This window comes from Stenella coeruleoalba, assembly GCF_951394435.1.
Source record: "Stenella coeruleoalba genome assembly, chromosome: 8".
NCBI classification, from domain to species: domain Eukaryota; kingdom Metazoa; phylum Chordata; class Mammalia; order Artiodactyla; family Delphinidae; genus Stenella; species Stenella coeruleoalba.
Genome location: NC_137154.1, coordinates 103,709,238 through 103,717,153, shown reverse-complemented (window position 1 = coordinate 103,717,153; position 7,916 = coordinate 103,709,238).

Here is a 7,916-nt window from a genome sequence, read left to right as displayed (position 1 = left end):
CAGCTGTCGTATTTTGTTTGCCAAAATGACTAAGGTAGTGTGTAAGGTTGGGAAAGCAGTAAAATAATTATCCCATACTGCTCCCAAACACCCACCTCTTCTGCTTTATGGTAGATGGACTAAACATGTCTGAAATAGCTGGAAGCAAATGCTGACTTGCCCACGATTCTGACTCCTATCTATTTGCTACTGAGTCTTGAGCCTCCATCTCTAGAACAAACCTCTTTGCTGAGGACACTCTCAGGCGCATGACTCAGGCTCCTTCAGCTTTCTGTGTTCCAGCAACCTCACTGCCCCACACTGCTTTCCTTCCTGAAATCTTCATCATCCACACCTGCAAAACCAGACATTTAAAAAGTTATTCTAGAGTCATTTCTCCCCTATTTCTCACATCAAATCAGCCACTAAATCTGATGGTTTACCTCTTAAATGCCTCTTTATTTTTTCCTTTCCTCTCTACTTTCACTATGGTTGCCTTAATACAGGCTACTGTTTCCAAATTCCTGACGGATAATAATTTTTGTGAGGCAGAAACAAGAAATTGGAATTCCCAGGAATTCCCCAAATCACAATTTATTCTGTATTTTTTCCATAACACTTCACTTACGTGTTTTTAAATAAAAAAGATTGGCCACAATAATAGACAATGAATAGTTTTTCTGTGATAGGGTTATACTAAAAGTTTGAAAGGTTTTCTGTGGGAAAAAAAAAGTGTAATAATAAATGCTTGGCTATTACTATTGTGAACCAAAATATTGTGACAAAATTACATGTTTCCATAACATGTAAAAATGACATCTTCCTGATATAGGCATTTGATAGTAATTAGAAGGTAAAATTAGAAGGAAACATTAACACAGAATAAATGCCAAGTAAAAATCGTTTTAAAAATCCAAAGTTAATATCACAAATATTTAATATTTAAACCTTACTCTTAAAATAAAATTGTAAATCTCACAAGCATGAATTTTACTATCCAGTAGTGAAATCTTAGTTTTAGGACAAGCATTCCAGATGTAGAAAAATGTCTTTCATCTCGTGTTAAGGTTCGCGGAATTGGTTGGTTGAGGATGTGTTCAAAAGCATCTTCAAATTGGGCGATTAGTGAACATGTTTCTTCAGATTAGGTCATTTCCTTTTTTAGTAACAAAAGTATGTTGTCTGTTTGGCCTGGTTTTTGTTTTGCCATTGAAATAGATGTTGCTGGGCCTCCCTGGTGGCGCAGTGGTTGGGAGTCCGCCTGCCGATGCAGGGGACGCGGGTTCGTGTCCCGGTCTGGGAAGATCCCACGTGCCGTGGAGCGGCTGGGCCCGTGAGCCATGGCCGCTGAGCCTGCGCGTCCGCAGCCTGTGCTCCGCAACGGGAGAGGCCACCACGGTGAGAGGCCCGCGTACCGCAAAAAAAAAAAAAAAAGCAACGTTTATTTCTTTTTCTTTTTTTTTGCGGTACGCGGGCCTCTCACTGTTGTGGCCCCTACCGTTGCGGAGCACAGGCTCCAGACGCGCAGGCTCAGAGGCCATGGCTCACGGGCCCAGCCGCTCCGCGGCACGTGGGATCTTCCCAGACCGGGACACGAACCCGCGTCCCTGCATCGGCAGGCGGACTTCCAACCACTGCGCCACCAGGGAAGCCCTAGACGTCGTTTATTTAAATTTGAATTTAAGATCAGTTTCTGGTCTCTTATTAGATCATTTCATAACAACATTAATCTGTTTTTCTCATTGTATGTCTTTTGTCAAAATATTTGCAAAGAACTGTAACTTAGGGTGAATATTTAAACACTAGAAACACCAATGAACATTTCATAACATTCAAATAATATAACATTCGTATCTTCTAACAAGGTTAACAGGACTTCACAGAATTATTTGCCAAAATTGCCCACTTAGAGACTTATTTTGGCCTCCAAAACTTGTTATTTCTTAGCACACCACTCACAGAATTTGTATAAAGTAAAAAATGCATGTAAACATATTAATATTTATTTTATTTCCAAGAACGACATCATTATTAGCAGACAGGGCCATGAAAACATACTTACACCAGTGCCAAAAGCCAGAAGCAACGCTGATTGCCTCTCTCTTACCTGATGCTCCTGCGCTAGTTCCCAGAAATACCAAGTTTAATATTCAACTCTGCAGCTCTGTTCCCTGCTCTAGCTTTTGCCTTGATGTTGAGTGGATTCCTTTGAGCCAGTAATGTTTCTATGTTAATAGTTAAGCTCTAATTCTCACGGGAGAATTATACTACTTTCTCTCACTTTTCTCTGATTTATCAACTGATTATGATTATTGTTTTTTTTAGGTTCAGGATTTAGCCCTCAACTGGAAACAGCCCAAATGCTCATCCACGGGGCAATGGATAAAAAATTGTGGTATATTCATACAATAGAATGTTAGCCGTAAAAAGGAACATGGATGAATCTCAGAATCATTGTGCTAAATGAAGGAAGCCAGGCAAAAAAGTATCTAGTGTATGATTCCATTTATGTATAATTTCAGGAAATGCAAACAAATTTATAGTGACAGAAAGCAAATCAATGGATGTCTTGGATTGGAAAATGAGGAGACTTTTGGATGTGATGGAAGCATTCCTATTTTTACTGTGGTGATGGTTTCATGGGGTTATACACAGGTTAAAAGTCATCAAATCATACACTTTAAATATGTGTAATTTGTGCTATGGAAAGTTATATCTTAATAAAGTTGAAAGGAGAGAAGACAGAGTGAGAGGTTGAGAGAGAGAAAGATGGGGATGGGGGAAGAAAAATGTTTTCTTTATGGAAGGATGCCAGCTGATATATAAATATATTTTATATATATACATATATATATATAGGATGCTAGCTGATATATAAATATATTTTATATATATACATATATATATAGGATGCCAGCTGATATACAAATATATTATATATATATACATATATATAGGATGCCAGCTGATATATAAATATATTTTATATATATACACATTTATATAATGATGGAATTACAACATGACTATTTTGTAACTCCTCAATGTAACCACTTATGCAAGGGAGGATTATCAATGAATGCTAAAACAATCAAGTGAAAGATATTTACTTGGTCTTAAGGAATCCCTCCATAGGTAACTTTTTAGTTAGAAAGGAGAAAATGTGCCTTTACAATGGAGAAATCTGGCAATTACTAACTTAACCAAGGAGATGAGCTTGGCATTACCCACAGTATACACCCATCTCCTACATGGTGTTCTTACCAGGAACGTTTAAGAGGAATCTAATGATGGAAAAACAGTCAGAGAAATCCAGAATGTGGAGCTTATTGCAGGCAACAGGCCTGGGCTCTACAAAGGATTTAGTCAAATGGAGAACAGAAGGCAAGGGGAGGGAATATCTAGGTTGATGGAAATTATGGAGATATAGTGACCAGATGCCATATATATATAGTTTTTATTGAAATATAGTTGATTTACAATGTTGTGTTAGTTTCAGGTGTACAGCAAAGTGATTCAGTTATACATATATATACATAATCTTTTTTAGGTTCTTTTCCATTATAGGTTATTACAAGATACTGAGTATAGTTCCCTGTGTCATACAGTAGGTCCTTGTTGGTTATCTATTTTGTATATAGTACTGTGTATATTTTAATCCCAAACTCTTAATTTATCCCCCCTTCCCCTTTGATAACCTAAGTTTGTTTTCTATGTCTGCTAGTCTATTTCTGTTTTGTAAATAAGTTCATTTGTATCATTTTTTTAGATTCCACATATAAGCGATATCGTATGGTATTTGTCTTTCTCTATCTGACTTCACTTAGTATGATAACCTCTAGGTCCATCCATGTTGCTGCAAATGGCATTATTTCATTCTTTTTATGGCTGAGTAATATTCCATTGTATATATGTACCACATCTTCTTTATCCATTCATCTGTCGATGGACATTTAGGTTGCTTCCATGTCCTGGCTATTGTAAATAGTACTGCTATGAGCATTGGGGGTGCATGTATCTTTTCAAATTAGAGTTTTCTCCAGATATATGCCCAGGAGTGGGATTGCTGGATCATACAGTAACTCTATTTTTTGTTTTTAAAGGAACTTCCATACTGTTCTCCATAATGACTACACCAATTTACATTCCCACCAACAATGTAAGAGGGTTCCTTTTTCTCCACACCCTCTCCAGCATTTATTTGTAGACATTTTGATGATGGCCATTCTGACTGGTGTGAGGTGACACCTCATTGTAGTTTGACTTGCATTTCTCTAATAGTTAGTGATGCTGAGCATCTTTTCATGTGCCTGTTGGCCATCTGTATGTCTTCTTTGGAGAAATGTCTATTTAGATCTTCTGCTCATTTTTGGATGGGGTTGTTTGTTTCTTTGATATTGAGCTGTATGAGCTGTTGCAATATATATATTTTGAATAGTTCCTAAATCACAGGGGAAAACAGCTAGAAAACATATACTTGGCACAACTGGGAAAATTTGAGTATTACAAGATATTATTGAATTAATGTTGATTTTCTTAGGTGTGGTAATGGTGATGTAGTTGTATAAAAAATGTTATTGTTCTTTGGGAATGTGTTGAAATATTTGGGAGTGAAGTGTCCTGATATGTGTAGTCAATTTTCAGATATTTGTAAAAAAAAATTATATATATATATATGTATATGTGGGTGGGGGAGAGAGGTGGGAGGAACAAACTTGGCAGGAATTTAACAGTTGGTGAATCTTAGTATAGGCTTAAACATTTTCAAAAGAAAAAGAAACAGGACTTCCCTGGCAGTCCAGTGGTTAAGACTCTGTGCTTCCAATACAGGGGGTGTGGGTTTGATCCCTGGTTGGGGAACTAAGATCCCATATGCTGCGTGGTGTAGCCAAAAGAGAAACAAACAAACAAACAAAATTAAAAAGTTCTAAAAAATAGAAGTAAATTTACTCAACAATCCCTACCGCCACCACCAAAATTTCAGCTGCACGCTATTTGCAAAGGACACAACTAAAATGCAATGACACAGGTTAGAAGTAAAGGGCTGAATAAAGATAAACCAGCCATAAACTAATTTTTAGAAGTTGCTGTGTAGCTTCTTTAATGTCACACAAAATAGATTTTTAAAATCAAAAAGTAGTATTAGTCATAAAGTTAATACAGGATAAAAGGAAACATAATTCGCCAGGAAGATGAAACAATTTAAAACTTGTAATGTGTAACGTTAAAGGGAGCGCCTTTTTGCCCCTGGCTTCCGTGAGGAGAGCTGTTCCTGAAGCGTGTTCTGAACCTCTCTGTGTCCCCTGCCTTGCTCGCCCTTGGGAGCAACGTGTCTGGCTGGTACACAGACGCCGATAAACCCATGTGGAGTCCAGCTTGGCCCGCACCTTCTCCCTCATGGATGCAGCTGCCCTCAGGGAGCGTGGGTTCCGCTTTTCCTCAGGGGCTCTGCTCTTCTTGGGGGAGCATTGCCCTGATCTAGAGCTGCCTGCATCTGGGGCTGGGGCTGCCTGCCTTTTTGGGGTTCATCCACAAGCCCATCTGGTTCTCATACTAAGATGTCTTCCATCTTAGCCTCTATCAGCAACAAAGGTGATATTCCAACCTACATCTTCACTTTTTATTTCTCAGTGTATCCAGACCCAGAGACCCCAATAGGATGCAATCACATAGTGTTAAATATATGCAGAGAGAGCAAAAACTTACAGAACTATGAGGAAAAATTCAGAAATCCATAATCATGTTGGAAAATTTAGAACAGTACAGGTGATAAGTTTCATCTAAATGATAGAATAGAGAACTTTACTTCCAACAATTAGAGAATGCACATTTTTTCAAACATTCTGGAATATTTATAAAATTTTATCATGTCCTAGGTCACAAAGCAAGTTTCAATGAAAAAAAAAACTTATATAGTTAGACCAGATTTTCCAAGCACAACATAATTAAATATGAAATTAATAACTAAAACATAGACAGACCTCACCATTCTCTTACATTTGGATAATTGAAGCACACTTCTAACTAATCCATAGTTCAAACAAGAAGTCCTAATGGGTGTTAGAAAGTATTTATAACAGCAAAAATGAAAACAATAACAGTTAAACCTGTCAGCCATAGATAAGGCAATAGCTAAAGGGAGATATATAATAAGAAGGAAGATTTAAAAATTAAAGAGTTAACTGGCCAGTTCAAGAAGTTAGAAAAGTGAAATAGAAGAAACCCCTCCTCCCTTCAAATGAGGAATTTTGATGGAATTTCTAAGGTGAACCTATTTATATGGAAGGGAAAAGGGCCAAGGATAGCTTTGATAATTTTAAAGAAGAGCAAGGAGGGGAAATTGACTCTTCCAAACAGAGAGGTAAAAGATAAAGCTACACATAAGTGTACAGTGCCATGTTGGTGCAAAAATAGATAAATAGACTAGGGGCTACCACTGGCCTGTGTGCCAAATCCAGCCCACCGCCTGTTTTGTAAAGTTGTGTTGAGCACAGCCATACTCCTTAGAAGCTTTTGAGCTGAGTAATTGTCACAGAGACTCTATGGCCCACAAACTATAAAATATTTACTATCTGTCCCTTTACAGAAGATTTTGCTGATCCTTGAAAAAGACCAGTGGACCAATAGCAAATGGCATTTCAAATCAATTGGGAAAGAATGAAATATTCAATTAGTGGGTTTGGACTAATTGTTTATGCATATGGGAATAGATAAAAGTAGATCTCTGGGCTTCCCTGGTGGCGCAGTGGTTGGGAATCTGCCTGCCGATGCAGGGAACACGGGTTCGTGCCCCGGTCCGGGAGGATCTCACGGCTGGGCCCATGAGCCACAACTACTGAGCCTGCGTGTCTGGAGCCTGTGCTCCGCAACGGGAGAGGCTGTGACAGTGAGAGGCCCGCGCACCGAGATGAAGAGTGGCCCCCACTCGCCACAACTGGAGAAAGCCCTCGCACAGAAACGAAGACCCAACACAGCAAAAAAAAAAATAATTAATTAATTAATTAAAAGAAAAAAAGTAGATCTCTTCTTTACACCTTACCAAAAAAAAAATTCTGGAGGGATTAGAGACCTAAATGTGAAAAGTTTTTGACAAAAATACATGCAATATCATATGAACTTGGGATGAGGAAGAATCTTATAATGTATAAAAAGCTTAAACTATAAAGAATGATACATTTGATTATATTAAAAATTGAAACTTCTGTACAATAGAAGACTCCACAGATGGACTTAAAAGACCAGTTACTCACAGGGAGGTAAGATTTGCAATGCACATAGCAGAAAAAAAGGTGAGTATCCAGGATATATAAAGAATTTCAAATCAGTAAGAAAAAGACAAACAACCCAACAGAAAAACAGACAAAGGATATTTCTGAACAGGCAGTTCACAGAAGAGGAAACCTGGGTAGGTTATAGAAAGATTTTTAACCTCATTAGTAATGAGGAAAATGAAAATAACAATGAGATATAATTTCACAGGCATCAATTTAAAAAATTTAGTCTGATTACGTTAAGTGTTGATAAGAATGTGGGGAAATCAGAAGGTTTTATTTGTTGCTGGTGGTGGCATATATTGGTTGAACCAGTTTGCAGAACAACTTAGTAATACTTGGTAAAGGTGAAGATGCACAAACCCTGTGACCCAGTAACGCCCCTTCCAGGGATCTCCTCTTGAGAGCTGCTTGCCCAGGTGCCCAAGGAGACACATACAGCATGTAAAGTGGCTTTGTTAGGAAGAGAAAAAAATTGGAAACAATCCATTTGCCTAACATTAGGGAACTGTCCACGATTTTACCCAGGGTAAGGCCTGGAGGTTAAATTGGAGAACCAGCACTGAGGTGTTACGGGATCCCCGGTAGAAGTCCTTATGGGACACAAATCAGGGAGTGATCGAGTGTTCCTGCTGGAGCAGGGGGTTGGTCTCATTAAAGGAGATG